Source organism: Podarcis bocagei (assembly GCF_964188305.1).
Source record: "Podarcis bocagei genome assembly, chromosome: 3".
Lineage (NCBI taxonomy): Eukaryota > Metazoa > Chordata > Lepidosauria > Squamata > Lacertidae > Podarcis > Podarcis bocagei.
The window spans coordinates 98,600,870-98,626,355 of record NC_138127.1 but is presented as its reverse complement, the minus strand read 5'-3'; the positions used below and the strand labels follow the sequence as shown (position 1 = coordinate 98,626,355).

General features: G+C 46.5%; 1 protein-coding gene across 2 annotated transcripts in view; it reads right to left on the bottom strand.

Annotated features, from left to right (window-relative positions):
- The window catches only part of SPTBN1 (spectrin beta, non-erythrocytic 1), a 233,273-nt gene extending 221,187 nt beyond the window's left edge, over window positions 1-12,086 (bottom strand). The window contains exon 1 of one of the 2 annotated variants that reach the window (XM_081188307.1): window positions 11,907-12,086. The gene's annotated coding sequence lies outside the window, so the exon portion shown is untranslated. The remainder of the gene's footprint in view (window positions 1-11,906) is intronic. The other variant, XM_081188305.1, reaches the window with a different exon arrangement.
- Window positions 12,087-25,486: the final 13,400 nt, after the last annotated feature.

Here is a 25,486-nt window from a genome sequence, read left to right as displayed (position 1 = left end):
TTAATAACCAGGTGATGGGCTGACTAGACCACGCTCTTAGGAGCTCTGCGGAACATTGTTTGGTGGCCATTTTAAGTCTTAAAATGTTGTCTAGTTTTTCTTTTTATCTTTTGTCGCTTTTAATTTGTAAGTCGCTTTGAGCAGGCACTTGCCCAGGAAAGCGGCCTGTTTAGAAAAAAGAAACAAGCATTGTCAACCAATTAATTGTCAACCAACCGGGGAAGCAGGAAGCAGAACTTCTGAGGGCAACAGCACTCCTCACTTGCAATCTGCACACTGCTTCTGACAGTAGAGGGAGAACATAGCCATTGTGGCTGGTAGCCACCGATATAGCCTTGTACATAAGCACAAACCTGGTAACTACAAGGAAAAATGGGTAGCATGCAGTTGAGCACATGGAAGGATATGCATTTGAGTGAATGGACTAGTGGAGAAGGAGGGAGGGGGCATTCTGCCCCATTTTTTAACCCAGCAGAGAAATAATGTGGGCTGCAGCAGGAGGGACAAATGGTTTACCATCCATTTTCTGCTAGTAAGAGTGTGTGTGTGTGTGTGTGTGTGTGTGTGTGTGTGTGTGTATTTGTACGCTTATAACTTTTGTGGACTTATAGGAAAGGATGAAACAGGACAAAGTCATATGCATGTTTACTCAGAAGTCCCACTACATTTAAAGATTTCAGCCTCAGTTAATCGATTTTTTAAAGCATAGAATCCATCTTATTAAAATGTTTAATTCTTTAAAAGTTTCAAGTGGTTGACAAGACTCTTGAATTTCCCCATTATATTAGTGGAATTGGCTTTTCACTCAAATGGGAATTTAACATACAGACAAGATTAGTCATCCAAAATCGCAGCTTATTCGTATGGATGTTCGTATGCACGATAATTATATGCTAGCGGTTTTCTTCAGAGTTTGCTGGTGTATAATGTGAACCCATTAAAACCTCCACAGAAGATTCCACTGCTCCCCCAAGGAACTTGTTCCACTTTCTTGTACTTTTTCTTAATATCTCGTTTAAATTTACACTGCAGCAATCTTAAGAGCACTACCTCCTTAATTTCAGGCAATAATGACCAAAGCCTGCCTTTCCCTATTGCAGCTTTAATCAGTGAATGTTCTTTGGATGACGGCAATCATCAGTATCACAGCGTCCCAACAGAAACACCCAGGGGACACCCAGGTTTAAATTCTACCATCCAAGGATGGGGAACCTATGACCTACCAGGTGCTGGGCAATAGATCCCAGCCTCCCTGCAGCTGACGGAAGCTGGCATCCACCAACACCTGGCTCTCCACCCAGTTTTGTGCCAAAGTAAACTGCAATGTAAGGGACAAAGCTGGCGCTGTGGGTTAAACCACAGAGCCAAGGACTTGCCAATCAGAAGGTTGGCGGTTCGAATCCCTGCGACGGAGTGATCTCCCGTTGCTCGATCCCTGCTCCTGCCCACCTAGCAGTTCGAAAGCACATCAAAGTGCAAGTAAATAAATAGGTACCACTCTGGCGGGAAGGTAAACGGTGTTTCCGTGCGCTGCTCTGGTTTGCCAGAAGCAGCTTAGTCATGCTGGCCACTTGACCCGGAAGCTGTACGCCGGCTCCCTCAGCCAATAAAGCGAGATGAGCGCTGCAACCCCAGAGTCGGTAACGAATGGACCTAATGGTCAGGGGTCCCTTTACCTAAACTGCAATGTGTTCCACTAGAACTGACTGCAGGTACACTAGGGGGAAAACACAAAGAGGGTGGCAGCAGATAAGACCTCATCCAGGCCAGAAGTCTACCACTTGCCAGCCTTCCTGCTTAACAACCAGCCCAGCTACTTCCTTAGTATTACATGTGTTCCTTGGGATAGCTCAGTCGCTAGAGAATCAGAATTTTAATCTCAGCGTCATGGGTTCAAGCCCTCCACTGGGCAAAAGAGGCCAGCATTGCAGGGGGTTGGAGTAGAGGGCCCTTGAGGTCCCTTCTACAATTCTATAATTCTAAGTTCTGAAGCAGGGTCCAGATGTGGCCCTCAAGACCTCTCTATGTGGCCCTCTGAACTCTCCATAGGCCACACCCCTCGCTGGTCCTGGCTTTGTACGCTGAGAGTTTTTGCCTGGCTGGAATGTGTCCTTGAACTCTGGTATTCCAGCTTGTTTATCCGGATGGAGAGTATAGAGAGAGGTGCCCAAGTGCGTGTGGAAACTAGCCTTGCTCTGCTCACATTTCCTGCGGCCCCCCCAAAAGGTTGCCAAGAAAAGAATATGGCGCCCAGGCTGAAAGGTGTTTCCCACCCCTGTCCTTAAGCTGTGCCGTTTCAGTTGTGTTTCTGTTTGTAATCTTTGCCGTGCGGTTTTATCTTTAACAAACTCTGTTCTCCTCTGATCATCTGGAAGAAATTATGTCATTGGAGTGACCCCAACACCACTCCCATTGTTTAGGAAACCAAGTGTGCGGATTTTTAAAATCCAGATGTTCCTGAAAAGGCACACAGGTGATTGCTAGACATGCTCCACAGCTGTGTGGACAGAAGATGTTTAGCTCTCATTGAGGTGGCAAACCTGTGTCTCGGCTGTGCCTCTTCGTACTGTAAATTGAGGTTTACATAATAATAATAATAATAATAATAATAATAATAATAATAATACGGTTGTACCGTGGTTTTCGAACAGCTTAGTTCTCGAACATTTTGGCTCTCGAATTCCGCAAACCCAGAAGTGGCTGTTCCAGTTTGCAAACTATTTTTGGAAGCTGAACATCCGACAGGGCTTCCGATTGGCTGCAGGAGCTTCCAGCAGCCAATCAGAAGCTGTGCTTTGGTTTCCGAACATTTTGGAAGTCAAACAGACTTCCGGAATGGATTCCGTTCGACTTCCAAGGTATGACTGTATAGTGGTATCTCGGGTTACATGCACTTCTGGTAACCCAGAAATAGTACCTCAGGTTAAGAACTTTGCTTCAGGATGAGAACAGAAATCGTGCTCCAGCGGCACAGCAGCAGCGGGAGGCCCCATTAGCTAAAGTGGTGCTTCAGGTTAAGAACAGTTTCAGGTTAAGAACGGACCTTCAGAACAAATTAAGTACTTAACCCGAGGTACCACTGTAATAATATTTGTACCCCACCCATCTGACTGGGCCCATTACAGAATATTCCTCCATTACAAAAAAAAATCCCTCAATCTAAGAGTTCCTGGTTTTCTTTGCTTTTTTTTTTTTAATAGACAATTTAATCGAGGCTAAGACTATTAATAATGGCTAGTAACCGGAATGGCTTAATGCTGTCTCTTGAATCATGATGCTTCCATTTGAGGGCTTAACATTACATATTGCTCACAGAGATACTGCAAATGGGCTGTTGGCAACAGTTTGTTTTTTTAAAAAAAGAAGGAGAAAAATCTGGTTTAAACAGGGGGGTATATGACCTGGCATTCTGATGCCCACAACATTGTGAGGTGGCTGCAAAAAGAAGGGCACACCTGAAGACCACCCATTCCGTGACAAAAACCCACCTGGAAGCACCTCGGGTGCAGCCCGCCTCTGAATGCTAAGCGGCTGTCGGACAAAAACAGGAGGAGGCTATTGCCCTCAGGCCCTGCTTGCAGGTTTTCCAAAAGGCATCTGGTTGGACACTCTGTAGTAGATGGGTGTTTGGTCTGCCCTCACAAGGCTCTCCTTTACGTACCTATGTTAATTTTCACAGGTCCTAACATGCCATGTCTCAGCAAAGAAAGTTTGTGTGGATTAGAGAGCGTGTCTCGATTAACTCTCCAGCCTTAATTTGCACTTGGGAAGAGAACCACAACTATTGACCGTACAGGTGGCAACTGAACTATTCCCCCTTCTCGTTATTAAAACCCTATATATATAAATCCCTCTCTTTCACTCCCACTTTTCATTAGCAAACGAAAAAAATAAGCCACACAACTACAGAACCATCTACACCTTTCTTTTCTTATTTAAAGGTTTTGCATCCTGACTCCCCGAGTTACCTGGGGCAGGCATAGGCAAACTCGCCCTACAGGTGTTTTGGGACTACAATTCCCATCATCCCTGACCACTGGTCCTGTTAGCTAGGGATGATGGGAGTTGTAGTCCCAAAACATCTGGAGGGCCAAGTTGGCCTGTGCCTGACCTGGAGGCTCTCAAGAAAGCATCCAAAAGCCCCCAATAAACAGGAAAAGGGGAAGAAGTTTCCTTATAGGGAGTCACTCCAATGGTCCCTCTAACATAGTCTAGAGCAGGCTTTCCCAAACTTGGGTCTCCAGCTGTTTTTGGACTACAACTCCCATCATCCCTGACTCCAGGGAAGTCTGGTCCAGACTGACTTGCGGTGGCTCTTCTCCAGAGTTTCAGAATACGCAGTGTGACCAAACCAAATCTCCTAAGACAGCACAATTCGCCCAGTCACCAGCTTGCAAATGCTTTTGTGCACCAGAAGACCAACAAATATATCCTCTGAGAAGCCTCCTCTTGGAGGTGATTATATCTTGGGGGCCACCACATCACAAAAGTCATGCAGGCACACACAAAACTGCACAGTATCCATAATACAAGTGTCCTCAAAACTCTCCCAAAGAGTCCGATAATCAGAAGTTTGGATACATGAAAGCACCCCTGTGTCTCCCAACACTCGAAGCAGTCATTTCCAATTTGTTATTGGAAGTGCCAGGTGGAAACGAGGCTGAGGGCCCCTTCATCCCCCATCAGCCGTTGGTTCCCTCCAGGGCCAGTCCTACCGTTGAGCAGAATGAGGCAGCTGCCTCAGGCGACAGGGGATGAGTGTGCAGATGCTGTCTAGGGAGCGCAGGCCAGACCAGGTAGTACAGGCAAGCTCAGCCTGCTCTTCTCGGGTGCTGGCAAGGATCTAATGGCCACTCTAACTGCTGCTAACTGGCAGCCATAGGATCATAGAATCGTACAGTTGGAAGGTGGACTTTTTCACTAGGGGCGCCAGTGTTGTGCAATGCCCTTTCTGGTGAAATATGAGAGACCCCCACCAGCTCTCTCCAAAAATAGCTGGAGACCCAAGCTTGATAAACTCTGGTCTCTAGACCATGGGTAAGCAAACTAAGACCCGGGGGCCGGAATCCGGACCCATCGCCTTCTAAATCCGGCCAGTGGATGGTCCAGGAATCAGAGTGTTTTTACATGAGTAGAATGTGTCCTTTTATTTAAAATGCATCTCTGGGTTATTTGTGGGGCATAGGAATTCGTTCATTTCCCCCAAAAGAATATAGTCCAGCCCCCCACAAGATCCCCACAATGTGTCCCTCTAGCTGTGAACGTGCTTTGCTTCTTTAGCTCTCCAGAACCAAGTACACATTTCCACTGGATGTTTTCCAGGAAAAGCGAGATGGGAGATCTGACCACTGGGGCCTCCTTCCGCAGAAATTTCTCGGGGGGGGGGCACTGGGAAACGTAGTTTGGGCACTGAGCCACCAGGAACCTTCTTGGGCGTGTTTGATTTGTGTCCATTTTATAGCAAACTTTATAGGAGACATTGTAAGACCATGCTGCGTTAGACAAATACACTGTAGCTTGCAAGTTACAACTGGTAAGATTGCTGCAGTTTGTATCCATGCTCCAACCTCACCGTGGCAATATTAGGTAAGAGATATGGGCACTTCAAGATTTTTAATTATTTTTTTAAGTTGAAGGCTGCGATCCTGCTTACGCTTATCTGGAAGCAAGTACTGTAGATGCATCAATGGACCATAGGTCAGTGATAGGGCGCATGCTTTGCCATGCAGAAGGTCCTCCTTTCACTCCCTGGCATCTCCTTTGACTCCAGAGAGGTGCTGCCAGCCAGAGTAGGAAATGCTGCCAGTCAGAGTAGGCCAAGGTGGAGAAATTGTTGTTGTTGTCGTTTCCCCTTTCTACAAGGAGAGCTCTCAAGGTGGCTATCATTAAACAGGAACAGAGTGGGCGTATGGAAAAGCTGAATACAGCCTGTAAGATTTCATTCCTCTCAGTCTTCATGGTTTCCCTGATTCTAAAAAAGCAAAAAAAAATCCCACCTCTAAACACAATCAGAGTGCAAAATCTAAATGTTATAGGAACTATCACCAGACTTCCTCCTTAGAAACTACAAAGACTAGTCCCAAGATAAGGGAAAGTGTTCAATGAATGCATGCGTCTCAAATTCTGATTTGTGTGTGTGTGTGAGAGAGAGAATGTGTGACACTGTACGCATGTGGGGTCACTCATGGGACTTCTGCTGGATTTTCCATAACCTCACTGAGACATTTTCCAAACACATCAGCAGGGGGGAAGTGACTTTCTCAACTGGTTCCCAGAAGAAAATGGCCAACAATCCCCTTGTCTACTGATCCCGGAAATCAGGGTACAATGACCCGCACATCCGTGAAAATTCAGCTTCAGTGGCATGGATTTACATGGTGAATGGCTGGGATGTTGCTGGAAAACATTTAAACCACAACCATGACCTCCTTCCCCTTAATATAATACTCATTCCTTTTTTTTCTTTCAATGAGAAAATGCCACATGAATAGCTGTCGCCATTCAGCTATCAACGCTCCAAAACCATAAATGACATCTATTTGAGTAAGCCATGCTCACCACAGTTACTAAGGCTGCAAACCCTAATCCCAGCTACCTGGGAGTAAGCCCCATGGAATTCGTCAGGACTTGAAACGTGGGTAGGCATGGCTAGGATTGCAAGCCCAGAAAAGGAGCTGCAGACTAGGAAGCTTTGAATCTTGCTTCTGACATCAGCTGGCGTCTATCAGGTGTCACCCTTTGACAGCTCCTGGGGCTCAAGGGCCTTGGCGAGGTCACAGGATTTGACAACTGCCTTGGGCCTCCCACTCAAACATTCCCCCACCCATGGGATCATTTGGTGGCAGAAGATGAATCCACGTCTAGTATACCGTCTTTCATTTTGAATTTCCCACAATGCCACGTTGGCAATATGTTGGGGCATTATGGGTAAACAAAATGGCAGGTGGCTTTCAGTTGCTGCTTCCTTGCTGGTGAGTGGGTGATGTTGATAAGCAAAATTGGGGGAGCCAGCAAGCAGTGATTTGGGCAGGGGGTAGCTGTGAGAAGATAGAACAGTTAATAGTGAAATTCCTGCATTGCAGGGAGTTGGACTAGAGAACCTTTGGGGTCTCTTCATACTCTACAATTCTATGATTTTATTATCTACCTTGCAGGGTTGTCATACAGATCACTGACCTAGCATCTTTGAGGTGCTGTTGCTTTTTCAAATGTGCATCTTTTTTGTTACTTATCAAACGTTTTGCTTTGAAAGTTTCTAAATCGTGCCTTCGTCCCAAACATGGATTCCAGGATGGCGTACACAAAGATTGCAAATTTTAATACAATAAAAGCAAAATTCACAAAGTCATTTTAACTGTGTGTAGATGACTGAATTACTCTGCCGAAGTTTAAGTGTTATGTTTAAGGTTCAGATCTGCATTAAGCAGCTACAAGGATAAAATGCAGGATAAAACATCACAGCAATACATGCACAACTCAAGCTCATGTCACGTCATGAAGGTACTGTTTATAACCTGCCCAGCAAGACAGCAGGTTTGCATGGTCACCAAGTTGATAACTCCAGTAGCCACTGATGCACCCCAGGCAAACCAAACCCCTTTGTGCCACCGTGACTGTTCAGTTAATTTACGTCATTCACATATACATTTAAAAACTGTAACAAAAAAACATCTTTATTCAATATTTCTTAGTTTACAAAAATATGTGCATTGTCTCTATTTACATGTGCGTTTCAACCAGGCCATGAAGCTTTATCTGGACACAGCCCAGGGATCAGGTGATGAGTTTTATGTTTGAATTCTCCACTGAACAAAAACTTGCATGCAGAAAACTTGTGTGTGAGAGAGAAGGGCTCAGCCCAGCTTTCTCCCTCCGACTGTGCTGAGGCTGTTTGTTCTTAAGTGCAAGCCCAGAGAGGATTTCCCCCTGAGACACACACACACAAGCCACCATCATTACCAACAGGAACATGAAGTGGTACAGCCCAGGAAAATCTTTACCGCTTGCTCCAGCTTCACATTAAAATCTCATCTCAGCTATCTGCCAATCTCCCATTCCCACCACCCTTCTGAGTAATACCCCTCCCCACCTTCTCACTATATAGAAGGGTCTGGCAACTTCTGTTTCAGTGTATCTGAAGAAGTGTGCATGCACACGAAAGCTCATACCAAGAACTAACTTAGTTGGTCTTTAAGGTGCTACTGGAAGGAATTTTTTTATTTTGACTATGGCAGACCAACACGGCTACCTATCTGTAATTAAAATCTTTCTCTGCTTTGCAAGGACCAATATCCCTTGTCTGCTTGCTTCTGCTAGCTGCCGCCCCTGCTGCCATCACCGCACACTTGTTCCTCTCACCCTTGAGGCATCGGAGTGCATGCAAGTGTTTTTCTCGGCTGGTGATTTTGCACCTGGCTTCTTACTCAAAACGCCAATGGTCCCCCGTGACGCCGTCGCACTGATGCCATTTCTTAAAATAAAACCGCAAACAATCTATTGCCTGGGCCACCTTTAAATCCGTGTGGCCCTCCGCCTGTGTGCATGTGTTGGTCACACCACACAGCGCACCGTTTGTGCTGAGAAGCTGCATCTAATTGAGACAAATAACACACGGGCTGGAAAAAACAATGCTCCATACCAATCAATTTCCAATAGAGGACCTGTGACAGCTGCACTTAAAAGCCAAACTGGCCTTGCTGAGCCAGACAAAAGATCCGTCTAGCACAGCTCTCTGTGTCCAACAGAGCTCAGTCAAGGGCCACACAGCAGATCACAAGAGAGGGCATGATGGAGCTAGGTCACCTCTAGCTGTTTGACCCTGCTGCCTCATAATCAATGATATAGTGCCTTGGAACATGGAGGTTCCAGTCCTAGCTATCATAAAAGAACAGCGGCACGCAGTCGCTTAAACTCACTAATACCTCTAATCCTTTTAAAAAGTCGCCTCTTCTACGCATCTCCAAGTACCCTAAGAGGCTGCTCTCTGTTTTTTCCATTTCCTGGCACATCCTGTCGATTCATTCAATATTTATGATGCAGAACAATCTTGCCATAAACCCACAGAGGCCTGAGTGGATTAAGTCTGGAGAGGAGGAGGATCCCTATCACATTTTAATGCAAGGGTAAACAATAAAATTGCAAGGGTTTTAAAAAAGAAATTTGTCAGAAGAGAGAGCCGAAACAATAAAACAACAACATCCAGTTCGCTACATTCTGAAATTACATAAATGACAGGTGGAATAGCTCAGTTGGTAGAGCACGGAACTCTCAATCTCAGGGTTGTGGGTTCAAGCCCCACGTTGGGCAAAAGATTCCTGCATTGCAGGGGGTTGGACTAGATGACCCCCGCGGTCCCTTCCAAGTCTATGATTCTATGAAATGCAATTTGGATATCCAAAGAGCTGCGGTGAATTAGGAAGCTTCGCTGCCATGGACAGACTACATGGCCTTAGGCACTTTCAGCTTCACTCCTTCCATCCGCATTGTGGTGAATATTAGTAATTCTGACTTTTTTCCATGGTGGTTGTAAGAATTACAAGATAAAGCACAAGAAGCACTTTGAATACTTCAACAGAGCTATGCAGATGTTGCACATTGCTACTCTACGGCAAGGCTTACCCTGGATAAGGTTTGTCAAAGCTAATAAAAATAAAATGTAGCTGTCAGGGAGTCTGTCTGTCAGAGACTTGTCTGCTCTGCTTTAATCTCTCAAGTGTGCCTTCTTTTCCCGACACAGTGTTGGCCCAGTTAGCATCCACGGTCTAAATTTGCAAGGAATACACACAATCCAGTGCCTTTTATGATGGTGAATAATTAAGTGATAGTTGTAATAATGTAGGATTTCTGTTCTCCATCCCCCAGCAAAGTCCATAAAACGATCAGCAAAAGCAATAAGAAACAGGACAAAGTAGTTCTTCCAACGATCAGAAAAAAAATGGGTACAGCACTAACACCTTTAAACGCAACTTGCTGATTTCTTCCTCTTCAAATAACGTACAGCACCACCAGACAGAAAAAATATATACCCTCGTCAAATGGAAATAAATGGCTATCCAGATGTAGTTTTCTCTGAGACGCAGCTATGAGCATGATCTATTTCAACGTATCCACACACAATCAGTTGCACCATTTTAATTTCGATAATTTTTGTGTGTGATGTCACCCAGAGTTTCACGTGAAAGGGCAACGGGCAAAACGACCGTTTCTCCAGAGCAAAAGGAGCGGTTAAGTGGAACCTGCTATCCTTTCCAATATGGAAGGGCACTTTCGCCCACAACACCCAGCTCGGATTGACTTCTCCGCCTTGGGCTCCTTCCAGCAGCCTGCAGAACAGTCCGGATGCGAAGGGAAATGCCCAGCCATCGCCTCTCGCCGTGCACAACACTCTCCCCCTAATGCAACCCCTCCCTTATGGCACTACTTTTTGTAGTATCAGATTAATCTTCCACAGCTGCAGGCTGGACTCCCATCTGACCGCATTAGATCTGCAGGGCTGCAATCACATTACTCCCCTCTTCATTGCAAGAGACCGTGGGGCGGGGAATGGGGCTGCTGCTGGTGGAAGAAGTGGAAATGCCAACAGTTCCTATAGAGATATCTGCATAATATGACAGCTGGGGTTGTGGGGTGGGGGTGGGGGGCTGGCGGAGAGGATGGGTGGGAAAGGTTTCCAGTGACAAAGCAGTAGCGATCCTGTCCCTTTGGCATTAAGGGAAAGGGAAAACTGGACCTGGTTTTCTGCAGGGTGGGGCTGTGGTAATGCCCAAGGGAGGGAGGGAGGGATGGAGAGATCTTCATGCAAAATGTGTCCCAGAGAAGGAGGGAGGGATTCAGATGCGTTTTGCTGCATTTCTGCCCAGGCATCAAAAAAGAGAGAGAATTTTTTTTTGGGGGGGGGGAGGGTTTGGTGGAGAAGTGAAATAATTTAAGACACACGTCTGATCCAGATTCTTTCCCCCCCAACCTTTGACGCACGCACACTCCCGCTTCCGAAAATAATAAAGACCTCCCCAAGGGAGAAATCGCAATGGAGGCAGGTGAGGGCGGGGGTGGGGACAGGTGGGGGTGGGGGGGTGTCCTCACATGTAATACAGATAGGTAAATCAATGGGGGAAAGCGACTTTTTAAATGCATATTATGATCAGGAAGAATAAGCCCCTCCCAATCCGCTTTCCACCTCTGTTCCCCAAATGGATCCATTTGCACAAACCTGTTGAAGTATGAAAGGGGGGGGGGAGAGAGAGGACGCTTGCCTGACCACCAGTCCCTATCTTCCAAGCCACTGGGTGCAACGAGGAGGAAGGAGACAATGAGGCAGACCAGGGAGCAACCGACCACGCCTGTTTTGCAACCCACGGACCGTTACGCGAACCAGCAAGCCGCCCAGGTCGCTCGCCGGGGATGCTGCGCCGCCGCGTCTCCTTTTATTGCGCCGTCTCCCGGCTTGGTGTCACCCGCCTCTCCCGGACCTTATTGGCAATGCCAGACCTCGATTCTCACCGATCGTCCCGGGGAAACGGGGCGAGACAGCAAGCGAGGGGGGCTAAGTTAGCCCTCGTCGCGATGCTGCTGCAACAGCGCAATACTGGAAGCGTTTATTCGCAGGAGAGAGGCATCTCCTCCTTGCCCGCCGGGCACCGTGACCCTCGAGGGAGGGCGATCTCGTCCCTGCGGAAAGGGCTCCCCCATCACCCGCAGACGCTGCAGCGCCACCGCGGCCCCTTTCCACGCAGCGCCACCAGCCCCACGACACCAGCCCCCCAGACAGAGATCGGCGACCGAGTGCCAACGTCTCTGCGATCCCCGGTGCCCCGATCCGCAAGGGGAAGGCAACCCCCGCACCCCACCCCCAAATCTACGCATAACCCTCTCGCTCGGTTTAGCAAAGCTGGAAGGAAATCGCCTACCTCTCCTGGCGAGGGTGGTGGTGCTGGTGGGGGGCCGGGGGGTGTCCGATCTCCTTCGCCCTTGTATGCAATGCGGCGCGCTCCCTCTCTCTCAGCAGTGGCGGCGGCGACGAAGTGCAGGAGGAGGAGGAGGAGGAGGTGGGTGGGTGGCGATGATGATGGTGGTGATGGTGATGATGCAGCAAGAGGCAGCGATTAGAAGCAGCAGCCTCTCTGGCTGGAGCTGGCAGAGAAGGAGGGAGGGGGGAGGAAGGAAGGAGGGAGGGAGGGGGCAGGATGAGAAAAGAGGAGATCCGAGCAGCAGGCAGAGGCTCCGCGGCAGAGGAGGAGGCTAGCAATGGATGGCGGCGGGTGGCGTTTAGCAAGGAGGAGGGGGGTTCAAGGGAGTGGACGGCAGGAATCCGCAGCCAGCCAGCCGGCCTGCCCGCCCCCTCCGATGCCCGCCCGCACAGCGACAGCTGCACTGATTGAGAGAGGAGAGGAGGGGAAAGGGGGCGGGGACAGAACGCTCGTACTCATGCGCGTTCGCGCGCGCGCGCGCACACACACACACGGACAGCCCCGAGCGCGCTTCACAATGGAGACGAGCGCGGCTGCCCAGCGAATAAGGGAGCAGGGAGGGCGAGGGCGCGCGGCGGGGAAGGCGATGGCCGCGGAGTCACAGGGCTCCTTCCCCGCTTTCCGCAGCGGACGAGGCTTCCACACGCATAGCGCATAAGAAAAACGTGTGAGCCCAATGACTCGGGTCTCAGACCCGCGCGCAAACGAGAGGGGCGCGTGCTGAGGCGCGGTTTCTCGACCACCCTCGCCACGGTCCCGGAGGAGGGCTGCGCGCGCCCTTGAGCGCATCCTTGGCGCTCCCTTCTGAGTGGGCCAGTCCGGGATGGGGCAAGCTCTCGCGCCCGGCCTGGGATGTACCACTTCTTCACGTTTCAGGTGGTTGGGGGGGGGGGCTCGCTAAGGAGGGGCTCCCTCGGCGGAACGGCCCTCCCCTGCGTGCCGGAGAGAAGGCGGGAGGCGCCCGCGCTTCATCCCTGCGCGTCCCGCGTGTAGGCGCTGCTTGGTGGAGCGGGGGAGGGATTGGTTCGTCTCTTTCGGCCGGGCTGCGTGGAGCTCGGGGGGCCGCGGCCCAGTCACCGCTTGACCACTTCGGCGAGGCCCAAGTCCTGGTTTCCCATCAGCCCCTGGTTTTTGCCGCCCCCCCCCCGCAGGCAGCCTAAGGGGCTGCAGTATGAAGCAGAATCCTTGTGCGAAGGAGGGAGAGGGGCTTGACCCTTTCATCGCTGGCATATTATTATTATTATTATTATTTTGACTGTGTATTTTTAATATTATTAAATTCCTGTCATTCCTTCCAAGAGATTTCCTCTCGGAATCACAGAATGTACCCATATCAGATCCTTTGCTGGACATAACAAATAACATTAAAATGTAATGGTCTGTTGTGAGTGTATTTAGTGGGGAAATGGCTCCAGGTTTGGGGTGAATATGGGGGTTCTGTTTCCTATACAGCCACCTTGATTTTATTGTTACACACACACGCAGAGAAGCTACATGCGATTCTGAAGACAGCATGGGATACTCATTTTGAGTAAATAAGGAAGCCACTTTCACTAGAATGTAGCTTTCCCTGCTCTCTGGGGTGGGATTTGGCAGCAAAATACCGCATTTTTCGCTCTATAAGACGCACTTTTCCCCTCCTAAAAGGTAAGGGGAAATGTGTGTGCATCTTATGGAGTGAATGCAGGCTGCGCAGCTATCCCAGAAGCCAGAACAGCAAGAGGGATCGCTGCTTTTGCTGCGCAGCGATCCCTCTTGCTGTTCTGGCTTCTGGGATTCAAAATATTTTTTTTCTTGTTTTCCTCCTCCAAAAATTAGGTGTGTCTTGTGGTCTGGTGCATCTTATAGAGCAAAAAATACGGTAATACGTCCCAACTGCTCTTGAGTTCACTTAAGGAAAAGGTGGTATATAAATGTTGTCGCTGGCATCCATCCGTTTCAAGAGACAATGGAGTGCGCCTCTGGGGGTGAAGTCAAAAACTGCTGTGTTGTCAGCACTGAAGCCTGGGCAGGGTGCATGGAGGTCCTGGGCTGCCCGGATGACAACCCTTTCTCTGCCTCACTGATATGGTCCAAAGGAAAGCAGAACAATGCATTTGGCACCAGCTTGGCTGCAGGAGTTGCTGGAAGGAGGCATACAAGGTGCCATCCAACGGCCTTGGGGACCTCACTCTGGATTTGTGTAGGGTTTACTCATGAGCTTTTCTTCTCCCAAAGATACCGTGCAAGGCAGGTTTAGGATCAGAGTTTTCTTTCTAGATGGGCTATCTTCCTAGGTTGACAAGTTCCATTCTTCCCCTCACTTCCCTCTATGCCACATGCTATAACCACATTTTCAGCTGTTGGACCCCCTATTGGTCCTCTCTGTTCAATCCACCAGAGTCTGTCCTTGCATGCAGGAGAAGTCCCTAACTCACGGAAGGTTCAAGACCCATCAGATACCCATACATGCTTTATTCCAACAGTCAAAGCTGTTTCCCAAGGTGTGACTGCTGTCACATGCTGGTAGCTTCTAGGAGCCACATTTGAGAGCTGAATACAGGGTGGGGGTCAAAGGTGGACAAACTACCCCAAAAGGAGGAGGATGTGTCACCCACCAAAGATACTACCCCCAACACCCCATTCATTTTAATAAACAATAAAAATGATGTAAACAGATGCTCATATAGAGCTGTCAGCCCCAGACACATCAGAAACAACATGCAAAAACAGAATTAAGAGCTAATTTTAATAACTACTTCCGGATCCATATTCCACTTCCTTTGACGTTGGAGCAGAGTACCTGTGTGCTTACAAGTGATGAGGGAAGTTGTTGACTAGGTTCCTCACAGCACCTTGGGGGAGCTTTTATGAGTCACCGTTGCTAACAAGCGGTGTGAGCCTCCCACAAGGCTCCGTCAAGGAACCGCTTATCTATGACATCCTCATCCCCTCAAGATTTCAGGGCATTTCTCAGCTGTGCTTGAGAGATTTGTACCCCTTTTCCCTGACAAGAGCTGTAATTGGTTGTGCACCGAGTCAAACGCCTAGTGCTTCCTTTCTTTTTAGAGGAGCTCTTTGGGAGCCTTATCAAAGCAGAAGATGTGCAGAAGTGTCCATAGTTCAGTGCTTCAGCACAGGCATCCAGTTTTGTTGTTTAGTCATTTAGTCGTGTCCAACTCTTCGTGACCCCCTGGACCAGAGCACGCCAGGCACTCCTGTCTTCCACTGCCTCCCACAGTTTGGTCAAACTCATGCTGGTAGCTTCGAGAACACTGTCCAACCATCTCATCTTCTGTCATCCCCTTCTCCTTGTGCCCTCCATCTTTCCCAACATCAGGGTCTTTTCCAGGGAGTCTTCTCATGAGGTGGCCAAAGTATTGGAGCCTCAGCTTCAGGATCTGTCCTTCCAGTGAGCACTCAGGGCTGATTTCCTTCAGAATGGAGAGGTTTTATCTTCTTGCAGTCCATGGGACTTTGAAGAGTCTCCTCCAGCACCATAATTCAAAAGCATCAATTCTTCGGCGATCAGCCTTCTTTATGGTCCAGCTCTCACTTCCATACATCACTACTGGGTATCCAATACTGGTGGGGAAAACTGGGACATTCCAGGATCAAATTGGAAGCTGGGGTGACTTTTGTAATTCCGGGACTATCTCTAGACTATCGGGACACTTGGAGGGTTTGTGTCACCCGCTACTGCAGGTATCTTCTCTGTGTTAATCACAACCGCTGCTTTTTGCACACTGCTATTTTACTTGGGCGTGGGAACTGTTGCATTTCCTTTTGAAACTTCTTAAAGCAGGCACTGTTCTTAGAGCAAACTAACAGCATATGTTTCCCTGTTTATTCAGATAACACTGGGCTGTATACTAACCCTGTACAATGATTAGTTCCAAATCCCCCCAGAATCCTTTGTGGTAAATGTAACAACGCTGAAGTTTTAGTGTAATAAAACACATAAGGCTGCTGCTCAATTCTGCAGACAGTAGACTTTCTACTGGCTTCATTTATTTGAATGGGTGGTAAAAGTATTGGTCGGCTCTCATGGATAATTAAGGTTGCCATTAGGAAAGTTTGTGGGAAAAGAGACCGGGAAATAGAGCATGTTGCCTTTCAGGAATTTTTTCAGCCACCTTAGGACATATTTTTTTTAGTGATGTTCATTTTCCCCCAAGTGCAAATTCTGTGTGTATGACATGTGCGAGGTGGGCATTTAAAATTTTGTAACTACGCTCATACCTTGGTTCTTGAATTTAATCCATTCCGGGAGTCCGTTCAACTCCCAAAACGCTTCGAAAACCAAGGCGCGGCTTCCGATTGGCTGCAGGAGCTTCGGACGTTCAGCTTCCCAAAAACGTTCACAAACCGGAACAGTCACTTCTGGGTTTGCGACGTTTGAGAGCCGATTTGTTTGATAACTAAGACGTTTGACTACCAAGGTACCACTGTAGTCTCTAGAAATTCGAAAGATTAAAATGTGCCCTTCGAGTGGCTGATCAACAACATTTTGGGCAAGAGGCCTAATACTATCCTGGTTTTCCTGAACATACTACCTCCCCACAGGAGCAAATGGGTGGGCAGTATAAAAAGAGGCGGCCCCTTCCAATATGTAATTCTGCCATTTCTCACTAAGTTGTAGTTGGCATCTATCTGTCTCGGGAGACAATGGCATTCCTTCCAACATTTACCTGATGAAAATAGGGGCACCCTATTCAACAACAACAACAACATTTTATATTTATACCCTGCATCTTACTGGGTTGCCCCACCCACTCTGGGCTGCATCCAACATATATAAAAAAATAAGAAAACATTAAATGTCCAAAAACTTCCCTATACAGGGGCTGCCTTCAGGTGTCTTCTAGAGGTTGTAAAGTTACTTATCTCCTTGGTTCAGGGGTTGCATAGCTCCATACCCTCCAACATCCAACATTTCTCCAATGAAAACAGGTATGATTCTGTAAATCCGCAACTATCCCTGGAAAATAGGGACACTTGCAATGGAGAAGTGTGCTTTTAGGGGTGAAAGAATGTGCTGGACAAGGGAAGAGGATAATCAACAGCCCAGGTCTGGGAAGCGATGGTCTGCAGCAGCAACAATTCCCGTGACCTTGGTAAGGTCAAGCTAGGCCTTCTGGGCTGCATCCTTCAGAAAGGCCTTGGCAGTTGAAAGCAGCGAAAGACGCCCAGCGAATATTTGGCAGTTCTGCTTCAGCAATATTATAAACATCTCCACGAGAACATGGAAGCACACAATGGCTGGGCTTACCCTAGAGGAAATGGTACTTCATCAGGGCGTAACTTGTTTAAATAATCTCTTAATTAAAAGGGGGGAAATCTGGATGGACACCGAATGTCTTTTTAGAGCAGGAAAAATAATGGAATGGTCAGCTCCAAGTCTTCACGATATGCAGAGTGGCCTACATGAGTTGTTTTGTTAGGCAAAGCAAGAGGGTCAAAGAGGGAGGACATCACTCTTCCAAAAAACAAGAAGCTTGTACCTTTTCGTGAAGAGCTACTACCTGCTTCTATTTCATCTATAACTATCAGATAGACGATAGATAGATAGATAGATAGATGGATAGATGGATAGATGATAGATAGATAGATAGATAGATAGATAGATAGATAGATAGATAGATAGATAGATGATAGATAGATAGATAGATGATAGATAGATAGATAGATAGATGATAGATAGATGATAGACAGACAGATAGATCTCCAGACAGAGAGCGCCCAGGTACTGTAGTATAATAACCACATTAAACAGTCATGCCTTCACCCAAAGAATCCTGGGAAATCTAGCTTGCCAGGGGTGATTAGAGTCATTAGGAGACCCCTATTCCCCTCATGCGGGTGGCGCTGTGGGTTAAACCACAGAGCCTAGGACTTGCCGATCAGAAGGTCGGCGGTTTGAATCCCCGTGACGGGATGAGCTCCCGTTGCTCGGTCCCTGCTCCTGCCAACCTAGCAGTTTGAAAGCACCTCAAAGTGCAAGTAGATAAATAGGTACCGCTCCGGCGGGAAGGTAAACGGTGTTTACGTGGTCTGCTCTGGTTGGCCAGAAGTACCTTAGTCATGCTGTAGATGACCCGGAAGCTGTACGTCGGCTCCCTCAGCCAATAAAGAGATGAGCGCCACAACCCCAGAGTCGGCCACGACTTGATCTAATGGTCAGGGATCCCTTTACCGTTACCTATTCCCCTCACCAGAGCTACAGTTGTCAGAGTAGTTCAACAACCAATCCCTCTTCCCAGGGAATTTTGGGAATTGTAACTCTTCAAGGGGAATAGCGCTCTTTCAGCACCCCTTAACAAACTGCCATTTCCAAAATTCTCAGAGCGGGGGAGCCATGTTCAAAGTGGTATAATACTGCTTTAAATTTGTAGTGCATGTGGGGCTCACTTCTGTGGACTAGCCTTGAGAGAGATGGGTCATCTATTTTCAGGGCTTCTGTTCTCACTTGGTGGGGAAAGTGAAAAAAGAGGATTCCATCAGGAGTTAAGTGTGGGATTAATGCAATCAACCAGTAGATTAATAAATTTAAGTTTGGTTTTTTAAACCTTGCTGTTGAATGTTAATTGATAAAGGCAGATTTTAACTAATGTGGCTGAGTTTATACTGGTTTGCTTCTGAGGCCAGCATGTTACAGCAATAGGGAATAAAATATTCCTTCTAACAAGTAATGGTAGCATTAGCCTATTAAATTGTAAGTGGTTTTTATTATTTTCTTCAATACTTACATGCACCGTCCGTGAGGTAAGGACTCTGCACATGAAGAAAGGCTCTCACGGATTGAGAGGATGAGACCAATACAGTGGTACCTCAGGTTACAGACGCTTCAAGTTACAGACTCCGCTAACCCAGAAATAGTACCTCAGGTTAAGAACTTTGCTTCAGGATGAGAACAGAAATTGTGCTGTGGCAGTGCAGCAGCAGCGGGGGCCCCCATTAGCTAAAGTGGTACCTCAGGTTAAGAACAGTTTCAGGTTAAGAACAGACCTCCAGAACGAATTAAGTTCTTAACCAGAGGTACCACTGTAGTAGGTCCAGCCGTCAAGAAGGTCATTTCTTCACATATTATAGAGGAAATGAGGGGCAGATGGGGGTCATCAACCTGGGAAAGTAGCCTATCTAAGAGAAGGAAACCCCTGATCCTAAACCTCTGATGCCTTGTGGGAAATATTCAGGAGAAGACAAGGAGTATACGCTACACAGATCCAGAGTGGAGTCACTAAGATGTTTAGATGGCACCTTGTACACCTCCTTCTGACAACTCCTGCAGCCAAGCTGATGCTAAATGTATTGCTCTACTTTCCTTTGGACCACACCAGTGAGATCGAGAGAGGGCTATTGTCGTCTGGGCACTTATCTTTCCACAAGGGCCGACATTGATTGCCTGATCAATCCAGCATCACCTGAGCTCTGAGAGTGCAGCTTTTTCCCAAATGAATTGCATAGTTTTTGAGCACCAGGACATTTGCAGGGAAACTGTTACGTACTGAGTTGAATAGGATCCAAACTGCAGCAGTCTGATTGGTCCTAAAACAATAGGATCCAAATTGCAGCACTCTGATTGGTCCTAGAACAATGCAGCAGTATGATTGGTTGGCAGGAACCACCCAATCATGCTCCAGATATAAGTGAATCCACAACCTGATTGGCTTACAGTAGAATTCCAGAATTAGCCAATCATGTGCAGCCCATTGTGTAAATAATGTATATAAAGCAGATACTGTGAGGGGACTTTCATTCATTCCTCCTCACCACTATGAGCTGAATAAAGAGCATGAAATCACTTTGCGACTCTGAGTATATTTCAGAAACCAAAAGGCTTGTTTAACACTCTGTATGATATATACTGTATAGTGAATCAACACAGGTGCCTGCCTTTTTTTTACTCTCCTTGAGGCCGTGCCAATGGTGGCTGTTGGAATAAGCTCCCACATTTCAGAATCTTGAATTCTTGTTTAATAGTCCAATGTTTGTTGACTCACCATCTTAGTCAAGATGGCTTTGCAAATGCATCACATATTTCCCAGCTTGCAGGAATGAAAGATGGCAAAGTTTTGTATGAAGAACTTAAATCAGATTTTTTAAACATGACAAGTAAAGCTATCTTCTGATGGTCGGTCTACAGTGAAGATTTATGGTGCATGTATAAACCATATAACCCAGAGAACATACAGTGGAGGTGACATCTGAGGTGGCTGGAATACTTTCACAGGAAAATAATGTATGTTCATTTTAAATACATTTCCCATGGGAAGAAGTTTATTTCCATTGCAAACATAAAACCAGCTTTGTTTTGGCTAAAGCTCCATTGCAGAAGAACCCTTATCGTACGGGGCTTGGGTGTTTGGATGTAACTTTGATCTAAATTCATGCAGTCATAAAACTAAAAGGGATGTGTTTATTAGTGCTTAGTTATGCCAAAACTTTCCCTGCTATGCTCTCAGAGTTGAAAAGGTCCTTCAGTATCTTTTGATTTCTGCTGGCTCCATTATATCAGTCAGAAGTGGTTGCTCACCACCTTCTCTGGAACCTGAAGAAGCCAAACCAGATATATATCCGAGAACCAGAAAATGCATGGAGGGAGCTTCACTGAGTCTTGGAAAAGGCTCAGATCGAGCTAGAGAGCAGTAGCTCATGGTGGCTGGCATCATTTCACTCCCAGTACGTTTCTGAGCACAATTCAAAGTGTTGGTGTTGACCTTTAAAGCCCCAAACAGCCTCAGCCCAGTAGACCTGAAGGAGTGTCTCCACCCCCATCGTTCTGCCCAGACACTGAGGTCCAGCTCCGAGGGCCTTCTGGTGGTTCCCTCACTGTGAGAAGCAAAGCTACAGGGAACCAGGCAGAGGGCCTTCTCAGTAGTGCCACCCACCTTCCCATCAGATGTCAAGGAAATAAACAACTCTCTGACTTTTAGAAGACATCTGAAGGCAGGCCTGTTCAGGGAAGTTAAGTTTTTAATGTGTGACATTTTAATGTATTTTTAATCTTTGTTGGAAGCCACCCAGAGTGGCTGGGGAGACCCAGCCAGATGGGCGGGGTACAAATAATAAATTATTATTATTTCACATGAGAGCTGTGCCTTGTTGAACAGGAACCTGACAAAGCCAAATATTTTGGATGAATCCTTTCCTGATTTCTTGGGAAAGGCGCCCCTGTTTGACTTCTGCCTGTCTTGCAGCTGTTACAGAGGCTGGGGGTGTGTTATTTCATCCATGACTCCACATTGCAAATAGCAATCACAACAACACATTGTGGCACACATCCCCCGCTCCCCTCATTTCACCGGTGAGTGCTTAACTGTTCTTTAACAAAAAGCAACAATTGCAACAGCTTTTAAAGCATTCCAGCAGTATAACCAATTGCATAATTCCCTGTAATATTCCCATAGTTATTATTTCTTCTGCTTTTTCATGGTGCGCTGCCTGCCCCAATAACTGTATCAAGCTGAGATGATCTTAAGCGTCCCACATTTGTGAAATCTATGGAGACGCGATTATTTTTGACGGGCAAAAGTCCTGACAGACAGTTTGATTCTTCCTCTAGACAGATGTAAATAAATAACCCTTGCCCTTATGCTCCAGTGTGTCCACTGTTTTCATGTCTCACGATAACGACAGCTACAAAAACAAAAGGGAAATTTCTGAAAGCTCTAGATCAGCCTTCACCAACTTGATACGTCCCAAATGCTTTGGACTACAACTCCCATCAGCTCCAACTAGTTGCAGTCCAAAACATTTTTAGGGGACCAGGTGACCAAATGCTGTGATGTCCATCTTTTTATAACATATTTTTTCCTTGATTTTCATCCTGTCTGCATAGGCAGAACCAGAGGGCAAATGAGTGGGATAACGTTAACTGTTAAGTTGTGGGTGAACATATCAGACGACACAACGATTCTTCAAACAGCTCTTGTTTATTCACAGGCCAGAACAGAACTGAACTGAAGGGTTCAGCCAGCCTGCTTATATAGAGCTCCAGTACAACGTAACTGTAACAATTTTCTAAAACTATCCAATCACTGAACGTCACTTTTGATCCCTTATTTGCATAACTATCTACAGTATCCCCCTGCAGGCCCAGGGTGAGAACTTCAGTACATAACAGTAACCTCTGCCCCCACAATGATGGACCCTCTGTGGTTACTCAAAGGAAAGTCACCAATTATAAAATATACCCTAAACATGCTTGTCATCCTTGGGCTGAAGGCTCTCTGCCCCCAGTTTAAGTGTGTGGCTGTGAGAAATTGTTTCCCCAACAGCAGTGATATTACAGACAAATTTACTTAAAACAGGAAAGCCTTTCAGCCTTCCAAGAGGATTTGTCCATAGGACACTTTGCAATACCTCCATTCAACAGATTTTCTACACGTCACATGGTGTGTATTTCAGTGCGCTGTAAGAACAGCTAAACAATCTGAAACCCTTTTTCACCGAGAGCTTGTGATAATAAGGAAATTATCTCTGGAAGGACGCAGGGCAAGACTATATCTGTGCAGTTGGAAGCCATGTGTTTGATTTCAAGTCAGTGGTGGCACCAGGAAAAAAAAATAGCGACGAGAGGGGGGGGGAGACTTTGTGCCTTATGTTTGATGAACTAAAACCAGTTGCTGTAGGTCTGGAAAGCAAGAGGGGGTGAATATCAATCATAGGATTAAAAAGTGCACTCTGTGTCCATATGGTGTTTTCCCACAATTTCAGTACATGCACATTATGGAATAGGGCTTCCAGGCTCATGTCCTGTTTCTGAGCTTCCCAGAGACATCTAATTGATTATATAATGGAATTTGTCCCCTGACAGGTTACCTGAGTGGCTTACATTTGGATATGATTTTCACCTGGCATTTACATGTCCATCCTCCCACTATTATATGACTTTGATTGTAATTCATTTTTACTTGTTTTGTTGTAGTGATTAATAATAATAATAATAATAATAATAATAATAATAATAATAATAATAATAATTTATTATTTATACCCCGCCCCCTCTGGGCGGCTTCCAACAAAATATTAAAATACAGTAATGCATCAAACTTTAAAAGCTTCCCTAAACACGGCTGCCTTCAGATGTCTTCTAAAAGTCTGGTAGTTGTTGTTTTCTTTGACATCTGGTGGGAGGGTGTTCCACTGGGCGGGTGCCACTACCAAGAAGGCCCTCTGCCTGGTTCCCTGTAACTTGGCTTCTCGCAGCGAGGGAACCGCCAGAAGGCCCTCAGCGCTGGACCTCAGTGTCCGGGCAGAACGATGCGGTTGGAGACGCCCCTTCAGAAGAAGGTAGTTTTACTTACGATTTTACAATTGTTTTGCTGACGATTTGTGGATTGTTCCCTATCATATTTACATTGCAGTTGTGACGTTCTATTTTGCTATTGAAATTTATTGTTCGTAAGCCAATTTGTGACTCGTACAAGTGAAAAGCAGTATAGAAATATGTATACCAAATGAAATGAAATGAAACTATTTGCCGTCCCAAGCAAACCTGCCTCTGTAGAAACTGTTTCATGTTAAAAAAAAGTCTGCATCAAAAAAGAAAAGAAAAGAAAAAGGACAAAAGGACAAATTTGTCCACAAAAATCTGGTAGCAGAACGTAGAAGATGGAGCAGATATCATATTCTGATTTCCCAAGGATAGAGAAGCTCTGGATTTTGCAGGGACAAAGTTTGGGGCAGCAGCTATTTACAGTGAATGTTGTATAGATGAGGGAGGGTTAAAGGAAACATGTAGGGTTACATATTCCACATTAGACTGAGGTGTGGCTGAACCCTTAGTTATCCTCTTCTTGAATATGGCTTCCTTTGGTTTAGGCACCAGGATTTTTTGCTTCTTAACTTACCACTGCTTGTAAAAAGGTAAAGGACCCCTGACAGTTAAGTCCAGTCACGAAAGACTCTGGGGTTATGGCGCTCATCTCGCTTTACTGGCCGAGGGAGCCGACGTTTGTCCGCAGGCAGTTTTTCCGGGTCATGTGGCCAGCATGACTAAGCCGCTTCTGGCAAAGAAGGCACAACAGCACAAGGACACGCAGTTTACCTTCCCACTGGAGTGGTACCTATTTATCTACTTGCACTTTGACGTGCTTTCAAACTGCTAGGTTGGCAGGAGCTGGGACCGAGCAACGGGAGCTCACCCCATCGCGGGGATTCAAACCGCCGACCTTCTGATCGGCAAGCCCTAGGCTCTGTGGTTTAGACCACAGTGCCACCCACGTCCCTTCACCACTGCTTGTACTGCATACCTAATACTGAAAACTGCCCTGTTCTTACCAAGTGATTACCCAGCCCCTGCCTATCTTCCAGCAACCACGTGCCATGTTATTTTTAATTTGCAGCTGAAAGGGTATGCTGGGGAGGATGGTGGAGACAGGAAATAATCTTGCAAATAAACAAAAGATACATAACAGGGCGGATTCCTAGCCTGCTGTAAATGAAAACTTTCCTTTCGGAAAGAACAGAGTTATATTTAAATTCTGATTCTTTCCCCAGGAGAAAAACGAGAGAGGTGTGTCCGTCAGTCCGCTGCATTTCAAAATTCCATTTGGACAAAGAGCTCAGTCAGGAGACAAAAGAGTTATGCCCTGGACTTCAACTCCCTCTGCTCCAGTGAAAAAATATTTTATATTTTAAAAGCTAGGAGATCAGAGAAATACACGCAGGCCACACCAGTGTGCTGCAATCACCACCAACAGATCAGATAAGCTCCTTGGCCAGGTGTATTATAAACATCATTTCAAAAATCTGAGAAGTGTATCTTTTGTGGTTGTTAGGTTTGAATCTGAATACTGAAAGAATAAGCTTTCCCGACATGGCCCAAGTAGTTAAGACTCAGTTATATAAGAGGCAGAAACGGTGCTTTGGGGAAGGACTGTAGCTGAGGGTGTGAGAAAATCTCCTCTGCATGCCAGGTTCCAGCTGTGGTGGCATCTTTGCATAGGAGCGTAAGAGCCAAATCTAGGGGGCTGCGGGGGCTTTGGCCCCTCCCCCACAATAAAATATTTGAGGGTCAGGTTCCTGAAAAGTTGATGGGCATTCCCATCACATCACTTGGGGTGACAGGTGAACTAATACCAGTGTACTGGAAGAAGCAAGGATCACCAGTGTTGAAGCAATGATTCTTCAACATCAACTTCATTTGACTGGTCATGTTGTTTGGATGTCTGATTATCGTCTTCCAAAGCAACTACAGTGGTACTTCGGGTTACAGATGCTTCAGGTTACAGATGCTTCAGGTTACAGACTCTGCTAACCCAGAAATAGTACCTTGGGTTAAGAACTTTGCTTCAGGATGAGAACAGAAATCGCACGGCAGCAGTGGGAGGCCCCATTAGCTAAAGTGGTACCTCAGGTTAAGAACAGTTTCAGGTTAAGAACGGACCTCCAGAACGAATTAGGTTCTTAACCTGAGGTACCACTGTACTCCGAACTTAAGAATGGGAAGCGTAATGCTGGTGGTCAACAAAAGAGGTTTAAAGACTGTCTCAAGGCAAATTTTGAAAAATGTAATATAAACACTGACAACTGGG